Genomic DNA, 25115 nt, shown 5'->3' with positions numbered 1-25115 from the left:
TGTAGATCCACTATTTTTTGTAAAATCATGAAAATGTGTACAGTTTATTCTGTTGTCCTCCTTCCCTGAGTTTATAGCTATTTTCTCATTTTGAACATCTCCCTGGCACAGATTTCTTTTCCAAATGGGGGTCTGTGGCCTAACATGTATCGATTTGGGGTTCTTTCGAATGAAAATGCTTGAGAATCACTGATCTGAGGAATGCAGCGCAGGGAGCCAACAAGCAGCTGGGTACATTACTATGGAAATGATCAGTTCCAGAATGTTTTGAGTACGAACCCTATATTTCGCTATTTCTGTCCACACAGAAGGAAGGAGGCATCGGGCCAATGTTGAGAAGCATAGCGGACGGCGGCAGCGGCAGCAGACACACTCCCACAATGCCTCACAGGCCCTATTCCAACCGTTTACGTTCCCATGGAAACAACCACGCTCACATGCCATGAAGCGCTGCTGCCAGTCCGCGATGATGATAGCCTCGGCGGTTGGCAGTGGTGGAAAGTAACTAAGTACATTTACTTAAAGTACTGTACTTAAGTACCATTTTGAGGTATTTGTACTTTACTTGAGTATTTCCAATTTTCAGTACTTTTACTTCTACTCTAGTACATCTCAGAGGCAAATATTGTACTTTTTACTCCACTACAATTATTTGAAAACTTTAGTTATGATTTACCTTGTAGATTATTATTAAAAAATATACATTAACCACTTCAGCGCTATATACATTTCGGCCATTTGAAAATAGACGATCTACAAGCTCACAATGCGACGCATTGTGAGCTTGTAGATCTGCTATTTTTTAAAGATTTGTATACATTTGAAAACTTTTGGTACTTTAAGTACATTTTGATGCCAATACTTTTGTACTTTCACTCAAGTACATTTTGAATTCCGGACTTTTACTTAGTATTTCCACATTGCAGTATTGATACTTTTACTTAAGTAAAAAATGTGAGCACTTTTTCCACCACTAGCGGTTGGTTGGGACTGTGTATCGGCGTGCTTGGGGTATAAAGAGAGTCAAACGCATGAGTATATATCTCCAAAGGCATACATTACATTCAACACAGCTGCAAAGCCACTATGGGCATACAACCACATAACTCGACACAGCAGCAGCAAAGTGGTGGGCATGCATGCACTGGGCTGTTCCAAGGCACGGAAATAAAACACACACCAGGGGCCCAGGCCGGGCAGAGATTTTTGCACACAGAACTCACACAACACAACAGAACCCATGGCCCAGGCGTCGCGAGCAAGCCGCTGTGTGTGTGACATAAGGGGCTAATTATGCTAAGTACAATACATTACCTCTAGCATGCACTATGAAAACAGACGTTTCCCTAATGTGCTGTGGAATATAAACATACTTAGTAGGGGAGAGGGAGGGCTGAGTGTGGAATCTTAAACCACTGTCCCTGTGTCTGGATATAGGACTGAAATGGAATAGCGTTCCGGTTGAAGCCAAGCCATCGCTGATTAACATGTCATCTAGGCCCCTACCATATTATCCTGCCCCCTTTCTTTCTTTCTCCCCTCTGCTGCTCTCATAGATCTCCTTCTCCTCCTCTTCCAGGCAGAACTAGTTTACCTTTCATTAAGAGGGGGGTGGGGGGGTCCGGGGGTCTGGGGGGGACCCCTCTGTGCAAAATGTGTTTGCTGATAAGAGCCAGAGGTTTATCAACAGTTTATAAAGAACGACGTTGGGATTAATCAAATCAGCACACATCCGGAGAAGGGCCGGTCCTCTGTAAACACAATCAGATCCTACTCTAGTCTGCAGACATAATGTGAGAGGGAGGGAGGGAGGGAGGGAGGGAAGGAGGGAGGGAGGGAGAGATAGATGGGAAGAGGAGGGGAAGGGAGGAAAGATAAGTGAAGAAAAGAAGTGGAATCGAATTAGAGTGGAGTCAGTTTGGCCTGAAATTATGTATTTCTGGCAATTATTCCTTTTCCTGTAGACTAATCCACAGAGTGCTGCCTTGTACTGTAGTTCCCTGACTACACCAACCACACAGTGCATTTTGACACTGCAGCAATGACACCGTGTGCTGTGGATTCGTCTATAATAGGTGTGGTGTTCTGTGATTGTTGCTATAAGTCTATAACTGAGGAGCAGCCCCACATGGCAAGGTCCAGAGAGAGACCTCGCCAGATATTAGCGACCCTGGTGTCCAGCAGAGTGCATCTGCCGCGGCTGGCTGGCACAGCTGCCTGCATGGCTCCTCATTATCAGCCTCCATCTGAGGAGAAAATGCAGCGTCTCCAGTCTCACTTTAGAGGAACACTGATCACAAGCGTAGCTCAGCTCAGCTGGAGAAGGATTGCTCACCCCCCCCCCTCTCTCTCTCTGTATGTCTCAGCACTAACCCCCTTCTCTCTCCCCCACCTCCCTCACTCACTTTTAAGACAGACAGAGATGAGGAATCTTCTCTGTGTTTTGTGCCTCAGAAAAGTGGAAGTCGGAGTCAGAGAGAGAGATGGAGCGGAGCTTCAAAAGGCAACATGTAATTGAGCAGCCCTAGATAGGCTATCTGGGAACATGAAACAGCAACAGTTGTGACGGAGGGTAATTGCCTCCCTGGGCCCGTATAATGCCTTGTCGAGTCTTTAAACTTCAGCAAACTGCTGGAAGTCCTTATGTCGGCAGGTAATTGCTTGCAGGCATCGGCAGCCATGTGAAATGAAAGAAAGATAGGGAGGAAGGCGGATGTGTGTGTGCTGAGCTGAGGAAAAAAGAATGTATGAAGGATTGGAAGAAAAGAGAGTGTCTTGCTTGTATAAGTGTCTTTGTGAGTGTTCAGTGTTATTGATTTATTTTTTTTGCTGCTGTACAGCATTCCTTGTTTTTCATTTATTCATGGGACTCGCCGCTGTGTTTTCATCATGTACGCTCTCCTCTGGAAAAAGTGGAAAATATATCTATTTCTCCCCGTGGGTACATCTCCTCTCAAATTATTTCTCAGCCCGTAATAGATGTATAATTCAACTGCATGTCGGCCGCCGCTCAATGGTGATCATGCCGCTTCTGGAGGCATAAATAATGCGTAGCAGCTGTCTGTGAACATGCTAGCTGTTTTAGTGAGTTAGATTTACAGCGAACCGTGACAGCTCGACAGTGTAAGAATGAAGGTGCAACGTGTTTAGCAATGTTAATGATGGCTCAGTCGGCTCTGTTTTGTACCAAATTAAAACTTCCCTCTCATCCCGACAAACACACACAAGTGCAGTTAGTATAGGTCATCCGCAGTGGTGGAAAAAGTACTCAAATGTTTTACTTAAGTAAAAGTATCAATACTTCAATGTAGAAATACTCAAGTTACAAGTAAAAGTCTTACTTAAGAATTCAAAATGTGCTTGAGTAAAAGTATAAAAGTATTTGCATCAAAGTGTACTTAAAGTACCAAAAGTAAAAGTACTCATTATAAAAAATGCCCCATTTTAAGTTTTCAAATGTATAAAAATCTTTTGAAAATAGCAGATCTACAAGCTCACAATGCGTTGCGATGCGACGCATTGTGAGCTTGTAGATCGGCTATTTTCAAATGGCCGATATAGGGTTGAAATGGTTACTGTATGTTTTGTAATAACAATCAAAATCTACAAAGTAACTAGTAACTAAAGTTTTCAAATAATTGTAGTGGAGTAAAAGTACAAGTAGAAGTAGATGTATTGTAAATTGGAAACACTCGAGTAAAGTACAAATACCTCAAAATTGTACATAAGTACAGTACTTGAGTACATGCACTTAGTTACTTTCCACCACTGGTCATCCGTTACAAGAGTTAAGTTTGACTTTCGAAGCCGTCTTGTTAGCTCTAAACGCCCGCGTGATGACCTGGGGGGGTTGGGGAGGCGGGGGGGTTGGGAGGGGGGGACGTCCCTGTTGGTGAGGCTCCAAGTCAGAGGGAAGACGAGCAGCTAGCGCTCTGGCCTTCATCGTGGCCAGGGTGACTGTCCTCTCCGCTGGCCTGCGTCCAACCCCGCCCCCACCCTCCTCCCCCAGCTGGAGGACGCGGAGCCGGGGACCTCAGGAAGGAGATGCTTTATTAGCTCGGCCCTGTGTGATTAATGGAACATCTGTCTACACGCAGACAGCTGCCCCCAATTCCCAGCTGTTTACCCTCTGTATAAACAGCTAATAAGGCCTACGGTGAATGCGTCACTTTGGAGGTCAGCGTCTGTGCTGTTTCAAAGCTTTAATACTCTGCTACGTTACGTTAGAGACCCCTGTGTTGCACTTTCACTTTTTGAGCCTGTGTGCTCTCTCTCTGTAGTTTTATTTTCACAGGTGGACAGCAGTGAGAAAATGTTTGCAAGGGAGAGAGATAAGAATGCTAGGAAAAGAAAATATGTTCTTCCTCCTCGCTGTCTTAAGGTTGAGACTCGAGGTCTTTTCAGGCATAATCTAGATGTGGGAGAGAATCAGCTCTAGTGTGAAGCTAATCCACCCCTAGTCCAATCCCCCCACACCCCCGATTAGCCGCGGCTTTGTTCCGTCGGTGGTGGCGCGCCATGAAGCTGCAGATTGCAGAGGGCAAACTGTCGCCACAGGGCCGATAAGCGTTCTGGGTTTTACCCTCCTTTCTGACTCGCCTATAATGAATGAATGATTTGTTGTTTTGGTCTCTGAGAAATATGGCTCCAAAGAGATGTGTTATAGTTCTGATCTTATCTGGTGGTACTGTATGTGTTTTCATTTGATGCATTTCTGAGTAAAGGAACGTCCAAATGTGGTTGTGGAATCTGTGATGCATAAGCAACAAAAGTTTATGTTTACTATTCTGATTTTGTATTCCTGTACCCATAGCTTGAGGCTTTGCCTACTAAGTGGTGTACAGTAACTAAGTACATTTGATACTTTTACTTAACTAAAACATTTGAGTACTTTTTCCACCACTGGTTACTAGTTACTTTGCGGTATAAATTATTATATTATAAAACATAAATTAACCCACTTTAGCCCTATTTTACGAGGCCCGTGGCTGGCCCTCAGGCCCAGCAGCAGTGTGCTGTGAGAGGCCAGGCCAGCCGGTACTTGAGCAGAGTGCTGTTATAATGGGATTATATGAGAGAGAGAGAAGAGGAGATGCTACATGTGCTTGATTCCATTAGCACAGGGGTGGGAACAACTCTCCACCTCACCGGGTCAACACAGGTATTAACACCGTTAGCAGAGCTATATCGCTTGCATAAATGCAGAGCCATGCACACATACCTGCATACCTTATCCAACTTCCTTTATAACCTGTTACATTTCTCCTTCAGTGTTGCCAGGTCTGCTTATTATAATTCCCCCCCCAATATTTTATTTTCAAATAGCAGATCTACAAGCTCACAACGCGTCGCGATGAGCTTGTAGATCTGCTTTTTGAAAATAGCTGATGTATATGTTTAAAGTGCTCATGTGGCCCATAGTCGCTAGCCTGGGATCCAGCCTGCTTCGCTACGTTCGGTGGATTCTTTTTTCTCTCTTCGCTTCTCAGTCTGGAAAGCCTCCTATCTCCAAGGGAGGCGGGACATGCCAAACGGCTTGAGTCCTGCCGTGGCTTCTGATTGGTCTGTGGTGCGGGGCGGGACAAAGCACCAGTGAGACGTCATTCCAATGCGCAGAAAAACAACAGTGTGAAAAGCATGGAGGGTGGTGCTGGCTGATGACGTAGGTTGCCTAACGCTACTCTCATTCGTTGGAACGACATCCAATCAGCAACAACGTTGACTACGTAACATATGTAGTTCTAGTGTAGTTCTGCAAAACCTCTCAATGGGAGGCTTTCCAGACAGAGAAGCGAAGAGAGAAAAAAAATCCGCCGAACGTAGCGAAGCAGGCTGGATCCCAGGCTACATAGTCGCTTCTTTTGGGCTTGTTTTCCTAGACCTGGTTGCTTGTTTCTCTCACAGAATCTGGCATCTATTACCTAATTACATTACAATGTCAACAATGCTATAGGGTAATAATATGTTTAGCTCATATTAAAAAGAAAAGATATAGATATTGAGTAATGTAGCCCTTGGAAACCATGTACACAACCATGTATAACATTTCCAACCCAGTTCCAGACTGAATGTCCTCCTCATCCTTACCGTTAACCACACCAAAACCATACCTAAACCTAACTGTTCTAACTACAGAAGTGAAAAATCAGTAAGATCGAAAAAGAAAGGCTCGTTTTGAGGCGCGAGTCGAAGCCACCACGGCCTGGTGAAAAAAACATTCAGCATCTACAGTATGTCATATCTAGAATGATCCAGCTGTAATCTACAGCCATTGGATTAGTCAAGGGACTCTAACCCTAAGAACACTTTCCACTAACTTTCCACTAGGCTATGTTTAGACTGCCAGCCCACATCAGACTTTTGGCCTATAATCTATAGTGGAATCAGATTGTTTTTTATCAAGTCTGTACATTAAAAAAAACAAATGGAAAATGAAATGTGATTCAATTCTGATTTCTAAAGACGTGTCTCAGTCTGGGCACTCCAGACACTGAAGCCCGATTTACGTCATACACGTGTGTCAAATCACGGCACATTGTGAGTTTGTAGATCTGCTATTTTCGAAGTAAACACGGTCATACGACAAAGTATAAGTTAAGCATTACTCCCGCCCATAGCCTGATTTATACTTAGCTGTACCCTGGTTTTACATGGTTTAAATATGATATACAAGCTCACAACGCGTCATGTGAATATACATATTTTTAAAGCGAACATTTTTAACTCAAATCTTTTGGAGGTCCTTGACATGAAAAGGTTTGAAAACCACTGATATACAAAGTGTTTCAGAAAACAGTAGGATTTAGAAGACTTGTAAGATTTGTAGAATCCCCAGAAGAAAAGATTTGAGTTACAAATGATTCAAAGATTTGCACAAAACAACACACAAGCTCATAGTACTCGGTGCTGCCTTATGAGCTTGTGTATCTGCTATTTTTTTTTATAGCCAAAGACATATAGACATATTATTTAGCATAATGAGTGAGTGACATGAGGCCCACAGTGACCATGGTGACACACATGATGTAAACAAACCCCAGGGCACTGTATTCATCTATGTAAACTGTACACAGTAAACATCCAAAGTGCTCACTTAACTCTGGACCCTTGCAGGTCAATTTTTTATACTACACTACTTCTGTCGGGCAGAAACCTCTTATCTCCATGTTTTAACTTTTCGAGTTTTTTCGTAAATTAACGCCCTTGATCACACTGCAGCGTCACATAAAAGTAGCAAAAGTAGCAGATCCACAAGCTCGAACGCGGCACGTTTCGAGGCTGTGGATCTGCTACTTTAGCTATTTTTGAATTTTAACAGTTTCGGACATACAAGGTTTCCACCCGACAGAGACGATATAGTAAACGTACCCTCTTCATAGCTGTGAAGCATACATAATTGTCATGTAGGCTTTGTGACAATGCTGCTGTGACTCCATGTCAAGAGTATAGCCAAAAGCAATGTATACATTGCTATTCACTGTCTTGGTTGAACATTAGAGAAACAGGCTTGCTATTAGATGTCACTTCAAAAGGATGAACCATGATGGGGTGACGCACGCACGCACGCACGCACGCACGCACGCACGCACGCACGCACGCACGCACGCACGCACGCACACACACACACCAACATGCATACATACACACACAAAAACAAATCACAAAAAATAGAGTAAAAAACCCTGCACATATACAGTACCAATCAACTACCACATGAAAAGATAGTGACACACACACACACACACACACACACACACACACACACACACACACACACACACACACACACACACACACACACACACACACACACACACACACACACACACACACACACACACACACACACACACACACACACACACACACACACACACACACAGTCTAATTAAAAGGCAGTGCAGGTGAGAAGGACCATGCTCCAGTGTTTCTCTTAACGAGCTGGTTCCAGCCTGCCAGGGAACACAATCCCACGTCTACAGAGGGGGGGGGGGCAGCCAGGGGGGGCCGACCATGGATGGAGGGCTGGAAGAAGAACCGATTTCTTTTTTTTTAAAGAAAAAGTAGCAATACCGCAGTATAAAAAACTTGAGTAAAAGTACAAAAGTATTGGCATCAATCAACATATCGTCGTTGTCGAGCTGAAACCTCTTATTTCCATATTCTAACTTTTAATGTTTTTTCGTAAATGAAATGAATACTCGAACATACTACAGCGTCACACAAAAGCATCAAAAGTAGCAGATCTACAAGCTTGAAACGCGGCGCGAAGCGACACGTTTTGAGCTTGAATCCTGAAAAGTAACAGAGACGATATGCTTACAGTCCCATAGTAGAATCTTTCAAAATTAGCAGATGTACAAGCTCCCAACAATAGCTGATCTTATAGATCGGCTATTATTTTTAATAGCTGAAGAATAAAATAGCGCTTAATTGGTTCATGTGTACGTTTTCTAATAATAATAACTTGAAAACTTAAGTTTTCAAATAATTGTAGTGGAGTAAAAAGTACAATATTTGCCTCTGAGATGTAGTGGAGTAGAAGTATATACAGTAGAAGTATCAAAGTTTAAAAAAAAGACATCAAAATTGTACTGGGAGTCAATGTATTGGGAGTGAGCAGGGAGGCTTGGATGCAGGGGGGGAGGGAGGGAGACGAGGGGTATGGATGGGTTTGGGGGGGGTCTTGGGTGGAGGGATGGAAGGTGAGCAGACAAAAGGCTAGAGGGCAGATTGAGTCTGAGGGATGAAAGAAGAGAATGCCGGAGACATGGGCTGCTGAGGTGAGAGCGTCTCCAGATCTGCATTCACATGCAGTGATGCACTTTGACATGAAGGAGAAAAAAGAGAGAAAACATCTCTCTGGTAATAAACATGAAGACGGAACAGTCAGTCAGAGATGCTCCAGCGTGGCATTCAAAGGAATGATAATACTGCTAGAGTTGTGTGCGAGTGTGTGTGTGTGTGTGTGTGTGTGTTATGTATGTTTCCTTTCTAATAGAGATGTACCGATACTATTTCTTCCTTTCCAATACCAATAATATTCCCATAAAGGTGGCTGCCTACCATTTTAGGTGATCACCCTTTCACCTTTTAAGTGGAAACGTTTTCACCTAAAAGGGGATTATGATACCAGGCGCTCATAGTCCCGTGATGTCGGTCAGTAAAAGCAGAGAGATGAGTTGAGGTGAGCGGTGAGTCATTTATCACCGCGGCGTCATGTTGTAGTTTTCAAACCACCGCGGTGAGAGGGTGATCACCGAAAATGGTAGCATGCGCGTCCCTTAACTTGGCAGTATTGGCAGCTTTTCCCATACATTTTTGACATTGTATGCTTTATTCCTGATAGATACAGTGAACAGAGAGACAGGAAAGGACTATAGCTATATTTATATGCTACACACTATTACTCAGTGATCCACTGGGAGCCCTGTTATTTCCTTTTTAAATTCATGTATTTGTTTATCTGATAGGGACGGAGCACATTAATGAACACCGGTATAAAAATATAAGATGTATTAACATGCCGGAGATGAGCCAGGATGCTAATTTACATCCACAGTCCCTAGGTACTGTAGGTAACAAAAACAGAAACATTACCAGTGACAATATAAACAATATACAAATACTCAAATGTAAAAATACAAGATAGAACAATTTTAATGTCAGGCTAGTTATGTGTTAAGTTATTATTTCAGTTAAAGCTGCACTATGTAACTTTCCTCTTCTTCCCCGGATTTGAACCGATTTGAATTTCCTGCTCAAAGTGCTGACATTTTTTACCATTGAGCTAATAGAGCCTGCCTGCTTGCTCAGGGGATACATTGAATCTTGACCGTCAGATTCGTGTCAGATCCTGCGTCTAGGTGAGACATGATGACCTGTGACACGATTCTAAATGTCTCAATAGAAGAGCAGGGAGACAAAATACAACCAACCCCAATTGTATAAGTTATATTGTATTAACATGGCCTGGGCCGCTGGCGTAGCGGTCCAGGCACCTAGGCTCAGCGTAGCCTGACAGCGTGTCGCGGATTCGAGTCCCGATCCCGACGGCCTTTGTTGCATGTCACTCCCCATTTCCTGTCAGCCTAATGTTCTATCAATAAAGGCATAAAAGCCAAAATAATCATCTTTAAATTGTATTAACATACTGGCCCGGACGGCTGGTGTAACGGTCTGGGCACCTAGGCTGCTAATGCGGGTTCGAATCCCGATCCCGACGACCTTTGCAGAGTGTCACTCCCATCTCTCTCTCCCCATTTTCCACTTCTATCAACACAAAAATGCAGAAAAAGCCCAAAGAATATCTCAAAAAGAAAACATTTGTATTAACATACTCTACCACACAGATCGGACAAAAATCCAATTTCATTCATAAAAAAAGAATGACATAGTGCCGCTTTAAGTTATGTGTAAAAGGCACCAGATCAGAGGCACCGCGGTGAAGAAGATAAAGGCTGGAAGGGTGGGTTTTTATGGGTGACGGGGGGGGGTAATAATGTAGTGGGTTTCATGTGTGTTCACTCCATTCCCTCCTCTCTCTCACTCCATGTTTGCACATAGATATGGATCCTCTGGGAGCCACCATTAGATCAGCCAAATGACTCTGCCTCTCTGCCATATCAAAACCTTCTGCTTTTAGAAGCAGGCGAGAGCTGTGCTCCGCCAAGCGAGGGCACTATACACAGCTGTGGCTCACTGGTCTCCGTCACACGCACGCGCATGCACGCACACGCACGCACCAGTGGTGGAAAGTAGCTAAGTACATGTACTCAAGTACTGTACTTCCAATTTTGAGGTACTTTTACTTTACTGGAGTATTTTCCAATTTTCAATACTTTTACTTCATGACATCTCAGAGGCAAATATTGTACTTTTACTCCACTGCAAGTATTTGAAAACTTATAATACTTGCAGTTACTTTGCAGATATAAATCATTACATTATAAAACATACATTAACCACTTTAGCCCTATTTTATACTTAGGCTATTTGAAAATAGCAGATCTACAGACGCGTTGTGAGGTTGTAGATCTGGTATTTTCAAAATTGTATTACTTTTACTTTTGGTACTTTAAGTACATTTTTATGCCAATACTTTTGTACTTTTATTATTTGAACACAGGCCTTTTACTTGTAACAGAGTATTTCTACATTGTGGTATTGCTACTTTTAGTTAAGTAAACTATCTGAGTACTTCTTCCACCACTGGAACACAAACACACACACGCGCTCACACGCACACGCGCACACACACACACACACACACACACACACACACACACACACACGGTAACGATCAGAAAGAAGTGCCGTTGCATTCTCACTTCTTATTCTGCGTTTTACACAGAGACGCCAAAGTGATTGAAAACGCTGCAGTGTGCGTGCCAGGTGGCTAGGTGGCGGTTTGATTGATTGAGTATTTTATAAGACAGAAGAGAGAAACAGCACGAGTACAGTCAAACACTTGGTAAGATGAGGTGAGACGCGATGCCAGATAGACCAGTCACGCATGCGTAGAACCACTTCCGTTCTACTTCCTATCACAGCTGTTTGTTTACGCCTCCCTCTTTTTGCTCGTACAGTTCCCGTTCTCGCCCCTCCGCCCCCCGCCAACTTGTGGCCCTGACACACACATTTAACACACGCGCACACACACACACACACACACACACACACACACACACACACACACACACACATACATACATTTAACACATTGACTGCCTGACATTAAAACATCGTTTTGTATCCCCTTGCCAGCGTTTATAACCTTAAATAGACGATCTTTGAAAAGCCGCGGAAGCCACGTTGTGTACACAAGGTAAAACAAAGCGTGTCCGGGGGATGGGGGAGGGTCGCGTCTAACAATAACATTTCTACCGCGATCGGCCATTTTGGAGCAATCGCCCGTTGAAAATGGCTGGTTTTCATCCACAAAAAAACAATATGAGCTTTTCTAAAGTCACATCCGTCTATTCCTTCTCCGAGTGTCGAGGGATCATTCCTAAGTTGTGTTAGAGCGCCCACTTATGGAATTTCAAAAAAAAAAAAACGGGAACGAACAGTACGATTGATTGATTGATTGAATACTTTATTGGCAGTTTGCAAAAAAAAAAGCACAGGAAAGTACAGTTCAATACAAGGTCAGCTAAGAGGATCTAAAACCCAATAAAGCCAACGTTTGTTTCCATTGGGGTCCTTTGTACTCAATTCATACATTTAATGACAGACAGAGCAAAAAGAGGGACGCACACGGCATCTGTTGTCATCTAAACAGGGCCTGCACTGGTCGTTTTCTCTGCACTGGAGAAAACGACCCAGACAGCTGACTGCAGCAACCGCTAATTGTCGTTATTCAATCTCAATTTCCATACTCATCATCCTGTTTTGTTCTCTAATGTGCTCGACAAAATAATGGTTGGTATCAATCAACCAAAATTCAGTGGAGGAAAAAAAAGATACTAAAAAGTAGTTTGAGATGCATGGTTGAATATTCTGGAGGACAATAAGAAGGTTGGGCATCATTAGAAAGTTACGTAAGCTTTAAGTGGCGCTTCAGTTATTTTTGGTCACAAATATATATCCCCCGCTATACTTTACTGGATTGCACATAATTCTGACCCACTAGTCATAAAGAAGAGGTCCATGGCGCCGATAGCCTAGCGGTTAAGGCGCCTACCACATTCATAGGCTCTAATGCAGCCTGACAGTGAGTCGCAGGTTCGATTCCCGAGTGAGACGGCCTTTGCTGCGTGTCACTCCCTGTCTCTCTCTCCCTGTTTCCTGTCACTATTCCACCTTACTAACCAATAAGGGGCGTCAGGGGTAGAGCGGCCGGATGGGAACCGCGAGGTTTCCAGTTCGATCCCAGGCTCCCCCAGAGTTAAGGCGGTTACACACCGGCGAATATGCGAATATACGCAAAATTCGGACTCGAATAGGTGAATGTAATGCACAATACGTAAAGCGCTTTGGATAAAAGCGCTATGTAAATGCACCATTTACTATTTTATAAAGGCAGTAAAGCCTAAAAAAGAAAAATAATGAGGTCATTTTCTGTCCAGGCGATGGTACTGTGTAAAAATCTTTTAAAAGAAACACAGATAGCAGATAAGTAAATTGTCCGATAAGCAATTTCTCGAGCCTAAATTCGGACCCGGTCTTATCGGGATCAGATACGATGTGAAGCCACTACCTGTGACCTCCGGCTCGGAGATAAACGGAGCCAGAGGAGCTGGTAGCTTGGTAATTCCTTTAGCCTCCACAGGACACTCTCACAAAGGATTGATTGATCGAGGAAGGTCAAGCTATGGGGGCAGGCCACTCGTGACAGCAACTCCGCCGCCTGTCATGCTTTCTGCTCTTCAAAATGGACACGCACAATCACACATGTGACATGCTCGCGCACATGCCTGTGTGTGCGCGCACCAGTGCTGGAAAAAGTACTCAAATATTTGACTTAAGTAAAAGTATCAATACTGCAATGTAGAAATACTCTGTTAAAAGTAAAAGTCCAGAATAAAAACATTACTTGAGTATAAGTCCAAAAGTATTGGTATCAATATGTACTTAAAGTACAAATGTAAAAGTACTCATTGTGCAGAATGTCCCATTTCACATGTTTTCAAATGTATAAAAACAATTTGAAAATAGCAATGCGTCGTATCGCCACGCATTGTGATCTTGTAGATCGGCAATTTTCAAATGGCCGAAATGTATATAGGGTGAAGTGAGTAATGTATGTTTTGTAATAATAATCAAAATCTACAAAGTAACTAGTAACTAAAGTTTTAAAATAATTGTAGCAGAGTAAAAGTAATATTTGCCTCTGAGATGTAGTGGAGTAGAAGTAAAAGTACTGAGAATTGGAAATACTCCAGTAAAGTACAAATACCTCAAAATTGTACTTAAGTACAGTACTTGAGTACATGTACTTAGTTACTTTACACCACGCACGCATTATTGATACTTTTACTTAGGTAAGACATGTGAGTACTTCTTCCATCACTGCACGAACACACACACACACACACACACACACACACACACACACACACACACACACACACACACACACACACACACACACACACACACACACACACACACACACACACACACACACACACACACACACACACACACACCCCACACACACACACACACACACACAGTCAGTGTATATACTCGATACTTATGCACAGGCATGCACACACCAACCAACAACACACACATAATGTAGTGTCACATAAAGCCGCAGGCATTGACACAAGAGAGCAGAAGTTTCCTAAAGTCCGTGGTGTGCCTTGGCTAGTAAATACATTTATTTTATTTTATTTTTCAGAGCTGTGGGTTTGCCTGTTGCCGAGGTGCCAGGGATATGGTGGATCATTTGTGGTTACACCAGGGACCCCGGCATGCATCCCACTCTCACATACTTGGGACAGACAAACACGATCGAATACGGTAATACACAAACATACCAAATGTGTCCCGGAGCCCTGCGGACTAGTCTGTGTGCAGCGCGCGTGTGCACGGGCGTGTGCGTGTTTGTGTGTGGCGCTAGCTGGCTAACAACAGGCAGTGGGAAGGAAGAAACGTGAGAGCGGTAGGACAAAATTGGCCCTGACAGTCTCCGATGGTGTTGGGTGGAAAATCTGACTGTGCCCTTCGAGTTGGTGTGTGTGTGTGTGTGTGTGTGTGTGTGTGTGTGTGTGTGTGTGTGTGTGTGTGTGTGATATATTCAAGCTCCCTCTCTTCGGCTAGACAAAACACAGAGGAGGTTTACAGGAACCCGGCCCAGTGTTGAGTGAGGACGAGAGAGAGAGAGAGAGAGAGAGAGAGAGAGAGAGAGAGAGAGAGAGAGAGAGGAGGAGGTGGTGGTGGTACTGTAGCTCCACCTTTTCCCTCCCACCACAGACCCCTCCCTCCCTATACCTCTGTCCCCCCATCCCATCCCTCTGCCAGCCCCCCGACAGAGGAAGTCAGCATTGTTCGAATGCAAACAGCAGCCTCCTGCTTTACTGATATGCCCTCCGCGTGAAATCAAAAAGTCTGCACGAACAGGGGGCGAGGAGGTTCAGCAAGGGGCAACACACCGACGGAGCAGGAGAACCGCGATTGAATGTTAATCCATTAAGGCCGGGCACGCATCCGTGTCATTTCTTTGGATATTCAAAAACAGCAGATATACAAGCTCATAGCGTGGCACCGAGTGCTGCGCTATGAGCTTGTAGATCTGCTATTTTTTTTAAAACAAGTAAGACGCGCGAACGCTGGAAGCGAACGCAGCTCGAAAATATTGTGTATTTACGGACTTGTAATCCGTGTTATCCGTGTTGGGAGAGAACATTGACTGTGTGTGTGTGTGTGTGTGTGTGTGTGTGTGTGTGTGTGTGTGTGTGTGTGTGTGTGTTGTGCATGGTAATCAGAGCATTGTCTAAATTCCTGCACTCTGGCGCACTCGGGTGGCTGCTTACAGGCAGTGCACGCAGAGCATGAGAGCATGAACACAGACAGACAGACACACAGACACACAGACACACAGACACACCCACAACCCGAGCAGGGTTACATAGTAAGCTCCACTTGGTCGGAGGCGCGGCTTCGCCGCGCCTCCTTCCGCGTTCGCAATCATGGAACATTTGTGAAAATCTTTGAATTTTATATATATGTTTTAAAGCGAACACTTTTAACTCGGATCTGTGCTTCTGGGGGGGTCCCTGGAACAACATATTATGAGATGGGGGTCCACAGCCAAATAAATATCATTTTGGGGGTCCTTGACATGGAAATGTAGGAGCACCACTGATATAGCAACATACTGTTAGGATTTAGAAAACATTTTTAGATATGTATTTGGCCACGGACCCCCATCTGAAAATATGTTGTTCCAGGGACCCCAGAAGCAAAGATTTGAGTTACAAATGTTCGCGATATATATTCAAAGATTTGCACAAATTTCCCTGATTTTTCAAAAAATAGCAGATCTACAAGCTCATAGCTTGAGCTTGTAGATCTGCTATTTTTTGGAATAGCCAAAGAAACCTTAAAATGACGCAGACGCGTTCCCGGTCTAAATGGATTAATATGCTCCCGAATCAGAGCAAAAAGGAGTCTCGGAAGGCCTTAACAGTCACCAACGCTGCTGTTTATTTCTGCAGCGAAGTCAAACGTCCGTGGAGAGAGAGCAGAGAGAGAGCCGTGTGATGCCTGCTGGTGCACACAGAGTCAATTCAAGGGAGACCTTTTGTGGTGACAGAAGGGAAGGGAAATCACAGTTGGAATGGTATTTGAAAGTCATTTCAGTGGCTTTTTGAAGTAAACATCAAGGTTCACCACTTAAGCCTTTGGGCTGGAGATAAAGCAGAGGCAACATAATGTGTTATGCAGCAGTGGCCAACCTACTACTATAACTTGACCACTTGAGCTCTATATTATACTTTGTCGTGCAAATAGCGGAAATGGCCGATCTACAAGATCACAACGTGTCGCATTGCAGCTCATTGTGAGCTTGTAGATTTGCTATTTTTGCTTTTTTTACGTGACAATTCTTCACAATTTCTGCCTCTACCGACATCAAAATAACACGAAAGTGGTTCATCTTTGACCTGGGCTGGGGACCAGCAAGAATAACATTGATGAATGGTGGTTTTGTCAGGACTGTGTTCAGCCATTCTCTCCTATCTATGCTCCACCCATGGGATAAGGCAGAAAGATATGGCAGAAGAACCAGAGATCCTCATATATCGAAGGTGAAACAACAAGAGTAGAGAGAAGGCACTCTAAATACCAGCCAAGGCTCTGAGGTTAGGTGAAAGGGCCGGCACCAGTCGATGGATACAACGTCATTTACCACATCCATCCATTAAAAGCTAATTAGCTGTTAGGCGGTTATGGCTGCATGCTGTGTCTGGGGGCAGGGAGCTAAATATAGTGAGGAATATAAAAAAAAAAGCCCCCGCTTGCATCCAAAAGCATCCGCCAGGAAACCAGGAAGCAGTCAATCCAAGGACACGGGGCTGGAGGGTTATTCAAGGGCGTTTTGGAAAGCCAGGGGATGGGAGGCGCTCCCTGTCAGCCCATGCAGCCGGACAAATCAGCCCTGACATGCAGCGCTGCAGAGTCCACTCCCCCCCCCCCCACCCCAATGCATTTAACTGGTACATACTACATACAAATATACAGTAGTGAGATAGAGAGGAGAGGAGAGGAGAGGAGAGTCCACCATTTGATGAGACCCAAAACCTAGAATATTTCATTGCGTTGGATAAGATTTTGTCCACAATTCCATGCTGTATTGATGTGATACCATAGAGGAGAGATAATAACAGACAAACGTTGATCAAAATAACAATTCTTCTACATTCTCTAATTGTGCAGACTTCTTGTAAATTGAGTAATAAGTCATGCATAATAATTTAACTCTTGAGAGCGTAAAATGAAACTTTACGCTCTCAAGAGTTAAAGATCTACCTAATAGGGGTCCATTTGTTTACCAACTCTCCATCATTTAGCTGGGGACCACCTGGAACCCCCTCAAGGACCACTGGTGGTCCCCGGACCACTGGTTGAGAACCACTGGTCTAATCTATAGTCACATAAACTATTGCTCTGCAGTGTGGGGCAACGCAGCTCAAAGAGATATGAGGAGAATGCAGATACCATTGAACAAGGCAGCAAGAACGGTCTTAAGATGTGGTGTATAAAATAGGTACGAGTGAACTGCACAGTATAACGGGACGACCCACAGTATACTTGACAGTTGTATTCGTTTCGTATTGAGTAATAAGAAGCCAGTTAGTATAAAGAATAAATTGACATTATAGTTTGTGATAAACACCAGGTCAACACAAGATCGAGACACAAAGATTACCATGTTTTACCAAAAATAAAAACTGTTATGGGAAGTCGATCTTTTATCTGTATCTTTTTTATCGGTCGATTTACTTGTATTTTGTTTTCTTTTGTTTTCTGTTTTTTTCTATGAAATTCGTATGCAGCTGGCTTAGGGAAGAGGACACCCCTGCCATACATAGTCATACTGTACATGGGCACCATTGGAGGTGCGACAGGCCCAAGACCGAGCAGGAAGACTATCCCTGTGTATGAAATAATTGAACTGTCAGTGGGCTGTAGAATGTATTATTATGTATTATTAGGATGTAGGATGTATTATTGGTATGTGTATCGTATTATGGGCATGCACATGCTGTGCCTGTGTGTGTGTGTGTGTGTGTGTGTGTGTGTGTGTGTGTGTGTGTGTGTGTGTGTGTGTGTGTGTGTGTGTGTGTAAATGGTGCATTTATAAATGGTAAATGGTGCATTTATATGGCGCCTTTATCCAAGGCGCTTTACAGTGATTGTGCATTACATTCACCCATACATTACATTCATCCATACATTCATACACCGATGGCGGAGGAAACCGTGCAAGGCACCAACCTGCTCATCGGGAGAAATTACTGTAGGGGTTCAGTGTACGTGTGCGTGTGCATGTGTATGTGTGAGTAGAGTTGTATTTTGAGGTCTATACTGTAATAATTGGTTGTTGTTTTTATCATTATTGTATGCTGTAATGTGATGTTTTTATGTGGACTAGACTCTTGGAAGATTAGCCGATGGGCTAAAAGAGAGCAAATCAAATCAAAAATCTAAATCAGAAGAGAAGAGAAAAAACTGAATATGTAAAAGCAAGTAGAAAGTTGAGAGAGACACACAGGTCAAGTGTCTGAGGAGTCAGATCAATAGTGTCTGACCAGAGCTCCTGCCTGGAGGAGCTTTGCACAGCGAGAGCAACGCAGACAGACACACACACATCCACACACACTAGACTAGCCTGCAGCTCTGGTTGACATGGGTGACACCGCTTTCATGCAGCTCTCCTAAATCCCTCTCCTCTACACAAACCGACTCATAGCTAATGGGTTTAGAGACCAAATCTGATTTCTTTGAAATAGAGCCATGCATGGCTGCCTCTGATTGGTTTGTTTTATTTTTGGCGTTTCTCGGTGGCGGTGGTGGTGTGAAATAGCGGCATGAGTGACTGAAATCACAAGGAGACAAACAGAGGTAGAGCGCTGTGAGAGTGAGTGATAAGACACATTGGTATTTACTGGAAAAACACGTCTGAATCTATCTCGCTCTCATCTGTCCATCCTGTCTCTTTTTGCTCACTTTGTCTCCTGTGGGTATCTAAAAAACTGTGGTGGAAGAGGTACTCAGATATTTTACTTGTGTAAAAGCAGCAATACCACAATGTAGAAATACTCTGTTACAAGTAAAAGGCATGCGTTCAAAATGTTACTTGAGTAAAAGTACAAAAGTATTGGCATCAAAATATACTTAAAGTACCAAAAGTAAAAGTACTAAAATGTTTGAAAATAGCAGATCTACAAGCGCGTTGTGAGCTTGTAGGTCGGCTATTTTCAAATAGCCTAGGTATAAAATAGGGCTAAAGTGGTTAATGTGTGTTTTATAATATAATAATGTATATCTGCAAGGTAACTAGTAACTAAAGTTTTCAAGTAATTGTAGTGGAGTAAAAGTACAATATTTGCCTCTGAGATGTAGTGGAGTAGAAGTAAAAATACAGAAAATTTGAAATACTCCAGTAAAGTAAAAAATACCTAAAAATACCTAAAAGGACAGTACTTGAGTAAATGTACTTAGTTACTTTCCGCCACTGGTCAAAAGGAGACAAACGCTGTGAGAGTGAGCGATAAGATGGTATGGTATTGACTGGAAAAACACGTCTGAATCTATCTCGCTCTCATCTGTCTCCTGTCTTTTTTGCTCACATGTCTCCTGTGAGTATATCTAAAAAAGCACTTTATCCAGCACATTGCATCATGGTTCCCAGTGAAATAATAAAGCTGTGTGTGTGTGGATGTGGAGCAGTGGAACAGCACTGGGACCACTGGTCTCCTCGGATTCACCCCAGTCCCACTTCAATCAGCCAGGCAGCGGCCCAGAAGGTCGACGGGGGTGAATCTCAGGTTACCGTGCTCTGCCTGTTACTGGTTAAGGAAATAAATTAGTAAGTGGGACACTAAGGCTAGCAGCCGGCTCAGCCACTCTCTCTCCCTCTGCTCTTTTACCAGAAGAGGGCAATCATTGTGTATGGATGGATGGTCAAACCTCCTCTCTTGCTACACAGTATATGGTCCCATTACACCAAGTATAGAGCATATAGGGCACCTCAACACAGACCCTTCCATCTTCTATTCCTGTGGTCAAAGCTACAGTAATACCTACAACTAACTACTGTTACCATGTCTGTCGGACGGACGGACGGACGGACGGACGGGCGGGCGGACGGACGGATCATATCCACGACAGTCTCTCAAAGAACACAGAAAAATTTGTCAATACTGCGTGTTGCAATCTTGTTGATTTGAATACTGGACTTGACGAATCCCAGCCACATTTGATGAACAAGGAACAATCTTTAACTACATATAACTAACATGGATGTGTTTTATATTAAAATGGTATCTTTCTTGAGATTAAATGATTAACGTTTTCATCTACACATTTAGATTTCAGTCAAAGATGTCTGCCAAAGAGTACATGATTTCATTTGTCCCTTCCAAGTGAATTATTGCTGAGCATTTGTTATACATTTACACACAATTTTAGGCGCTTGCTTAGCCGATGCTATTATCCAGAGTGACTTGCAATGAGTTCACCCATGTACAGGTACATTGCAAGTCCTACATCACAGCATTGTAAACCGTCAATATCAAGGAGTACAAGGGTCAAATCAATAGTTCTTTTTTTGCTCAGTTCTTTGTTGGTAGCAACGAATCTTACATTTGGACGATACACAGCAGCCTTTACAGAGAAACAAAATCCCTCGTCTCTCACCTGTGCATTGATGAGTCAGCTCTATAGCTCCTATATCACAGATGTTGAGGGGTTGGTTGAGCAAATCCTCAATGACATGCAGCTGTGGGAAACTGACGGGAGTGGGCTCTGCCTCCAGCAGGCAGGCAGCACACAAGCCATTTAAATCCCCTTTTCCCCTCCGTGCTTTTATTCCCTTTTAATTACAAGGCTGCTGAGGGGAGTCTGCTAAGGCCTGAGCAGGCTGCAGAGCACAGCTAAAACTCCACTTCTCCGCTGGTTGAGCACAATGTCGCTGTGGGGGCAGAAACCTTGTATGTCCAAAAATGTTACTTCTCAGGAAACTAGTGTTCCAATGGATCCAATGTAGTTATTATTTAGTCACAAGCTCTTGATAATACTTTTCTTTGGTTAAATATCCTATATTAAAATTGGCTGAAGAGAGGACCGGCGGGAGAGCTGACCGGCGATACGGGTGACCGACCGGCGGGCGGACCTCTGACATCACGCCACGCTCATGTTACCATGACTCAGTCATAACCATATAAGGAGTTCCCAATGCAGCTACGCCCAAATATGGAGTGTGTTGTCTAACCTCAATGTGTCGTCATGGCATCAGGCGCAAACAAATCAGTCAGCTCCATATATGGGCACAAAAGGGGGCATGCCCATATATGGTGACATCAGGGGGATCTCCATATATAGGCATAAAAGGGACATGGAATGGATGGCACTGGATGAGTTAAAACTCACAGCCACACTTTACATATGGTATCCCTATTATAAGCATGTCATAATAGGTGAACATTTTCCAAAAGGTTTCAACAATTTCCTAAATCTTTAGCCGATCTATGAGTACAGAACAGTAGTTCGGCTTATACCGTAGATCGGCTATTTGTGCGTGACACTGTCATAAAATTAAGAATAAAATAGGGTATTAATTTACGGAAAGAAAAACGTAAAAAGATGAAATATGGGAGATATAAGGTTTCTTGGCCGACAGCGACAAAGAGGTCGGGCCCTTTATCCCCACAGTACCAACTCCACACTACACTGAGTCTCCTCCGCCTCACCAAACCATACCAAGCTGTATAGACCAATGCTTTCAGTGCTGCTGGGCCCCTCGCTGCTACAGACCCATGCAGACAGCTCTGCTGCTGCACTGATAAAGACCCAGAGAGGATGTCTGAGACTGGGCCGTATTATCAGACACAAAGACATTACTTACACACATTACATTACCCAGGAACACATGCACAAAAGACACACACGCGCACGCAGCGGTGGAAAGTAACCAAGTACAGTACATGTACTCAAGTACTGTACTTAAGTACAATTTTGAGGTATTTGTACTTTACTTGAGTGTTTCCTATTTTCCAAAACTTTTACTTCTACTCCACTACATCTCAGAAGTAAATGTTGTGCTTTTACTCCACTACAATTATTTGAAAACTTTAGTTACTAGTTACTTTGTGAAACATACATTAACCACTTCAGCCTTGGCTATTTGAAAATAGCCGATCTACAAGCCACAACGCGTCGCGTTGTGAGCTTGTAGATCTGCTATTTTCAATGGTTTTTTTTAAACATGTGAAATGGGATGTTGTGCATAATAAGTATTTTTACTTTTAGTACTAAAGTATATTTTGACGCCAATACTTTTGTACTTTTACTGAAGTAAATTTTTACTTTTACTTTTACACACACACACACACACACACACACACACACACACACACACACACACACACACACACACACACACACACACACACACACACACACACACACACACACACACACACACACACACACACACACACACACACACACACACACACACAGCCCCCCCTTTTCCTGTGACGGTAGATTTAAAGACCAAAGAGCAGGGCACCATGAGGATGTTATAAGCTCCCTCAGCGCCGGATGATGGCGCCCATCATGAAGAATCCCAGGAACATTCCTTCCCCATACATGTACTACAGACACATGCACGGCACACATCTCCCTCCTGGGGGGTCCGCATTTGGAAAGGAACCAGGGGGGGAGGGGGGAGGACGAGGTATGTGTTGTGTGTGTGTGTGTGTGTGTGTGTGGGGGGGGGGGTATTGTTGTTCAGGGATGAGTAAGGATCAAAAACAGAAATCGGCCTAATTACTTTCCTTGAGGCCCAGAACTCCCTTGGCGGCGCAGCAAAGCGCTCCGCTCATGTCTTTCATTTAGAGCAAAATAACACAAAAGGATCGGGCAGACAGAACGAGAAGAGAGACCGACCGCCGCAGATGAGCGATCAAGGAGCGAGCCAGGTTGCAGGGTGGGGGGTGCAGATGGGTCAGGATGAGGGGGGGGGGGGGGGGGGTGAGGCATAATCTCTGGTCCTAAATCGGCGTTTTCCTGCAGCTGCCATAGGGGGGGGGGGGGTGGGGGTGGGGTGGGTGGGGTACAAGTGGCAGCATCCAGCTGTGAAGCACGTGCCACAGGACCCCCTGATTGACAGCGGAGGGTAAACGGTTGCTAGCGGGGGCCCTGATTGTATCTCTTGGCCCCTGGCAGAGCAGCAGCCCGAGGGCGAGTATGATTGGTTTTCGTTACGGCCCTTCAGCCACGCCAATTAAAGCCCGGGCGTCCCGGGCTGGGCCGGGGCGGGCCACCCCGGGACTGTTAGAGAAACACCTCCTACTTGGACCGCTGTACCCCACCCCACCCTCAGCCCTACACACACACACACACACACACACACTGTCTCTGCTCCCTCAACAATAGCATCCAGAGAAAAAAAACAAAAATAAAACTCCTAGAAGGCAGGGAAAGGGGGGGAAGTTAAGAAGTAGAGCAAATGAGAGACAGAGAGAGAGAGAGAGGGAGAGACACAGAGAGAGGGGGGAGAGAGAGAGACAGAAAGAGAGAGAGAGAGAGAGAGAGAGAGAGAGAGAGAGAGAGAGAGAGGGAAAGAACAGAAGGGGAGTGGATTTGGGGGGGGGAGAGAGGAACATGTTTACCAAACACTCTGCAGGGACTGTGTTGGAATTTAAAGGCCTGATTTTTCTGGAATGCTTGTTGTGCTCAGGTCACGCAATGTAAGCAGAGGGATTTGCCAGCGTAGGAGGAAAACTTGGCTCTGCTTAACTCTCAACAGCCCGCTGAGGGACGAGACAGAGCTGGGGGGGGGGGGCGTTGGAGCTCAGATTGGGCTAAATTCAGGCAGATTAGGCTGTCTTCTTCCTCTTCTCCTCCTTCTTCTCCACTTTAGTATGCCAAGCGCGGCGCTAAGTGTCTGCTGACTCAAAGCGGTCACACAAGTGCCAATCTAATTCAACTTCCACCCAGTCAATAGGGAGGGGGAAAAAACACTCGTACCGACGTCCTGACGCAGAGTGGACGACGTCTGTCCGTCCATCTGTGGGTGTGTGCGTGCATGTGTGTACGAGTGTGTATGTGTGTGTGTGAGTGACGGAGCTTTCACAGGCCCTACTTAAACATGCTGCCACGCAGTGACACGACGCAGAGCTTTGTAGTCAGAACATATGTCCGACTGCTCGCTAACAAAGACGATGATTTGTGACGAACAAAGAAAGGGAGGAGAGAGAGAGAGAGAGGGAGAGCTGGGTGGAAATGAGAAAAGGGAGGGTATAGGAGAGAACAACGAAGGAGGAGGAGGAGAAGGAGGAGGAGGGGGGAGAGCCGAGAGTCTGACCGAGCCAACACTAACATCTATTACATGACTCATCCCACATCTGCAGCCACAACTGGCTCTGAGTCTATAAGGTCTGAGGTGGACTGGAACCCAAACCTCATACCGGGGGCCGCAGGGTCAGTCCTCCCTCCCTCCCCCCCTCCCCCCTCCTCCCTGAGGTCCCGGACAGCCCTGACCACTTGAGACGCTGCCCTCTCTCTGACAGAGCAAACAACACTGCTTTCTTTGCAATTTGAGAGCGTTCAGATGGAAACTGTCTACATACGTATGTCGTCTCTGTCGGGTGGAAACCAGTCCAAAACTGTTACTTTTCAGGATTCAAATTCAAAAGTAGCAGATCTACAAGCTCAAAACGCGTCGAGCTTGTGGATCTGCTACTTTTGATGCTTTTGTGTGTCTCAGTAGGATGATCAAGTAGGGTGTTAATTAAAAATTTAAAAAAAAACTAAAAGTTAAAACATGGAGATAAGAGGTTACTGCCCGACAGCGTTAGAGATGGCTGCAATGGGACAGGTTTAATTAGGGCTGCAACTGTCAAATACCTTCTTGGTGATTATTCTATCAGAAA

General features: G+C 44.3%; 1 protein-coding gene across 1 annotated transcript in view; it reads right to left on the bottom strand.

Annotated features, from left to right (window-relative positions):
* The window catches only part of LOC308087860 (tetratricopeptide repeat protein 28-like), a 369778-nt gene that overhangs the window by 94741 nt on the left and 249922 nt on the right, over positions 1 to 25115 (bottom strand).

Source organism: Gymnoscopelus braueri (assembly GCF_963280865.1).
Source record: "Gymnoscopelus braueri genome assembly, chromosome: 7".
Lineage (NCBI taxonomy): Eukaryota > Metazoa > Chordata > Actinopteri > Myctophiformes > Myctophidae > Gymnoscopelus > Gymnoscopelus braueri.
Note: the sequence above shows the minus strand (reverse complement) of the source record. Positions and strands in the feature narration are given on the sequence as shown.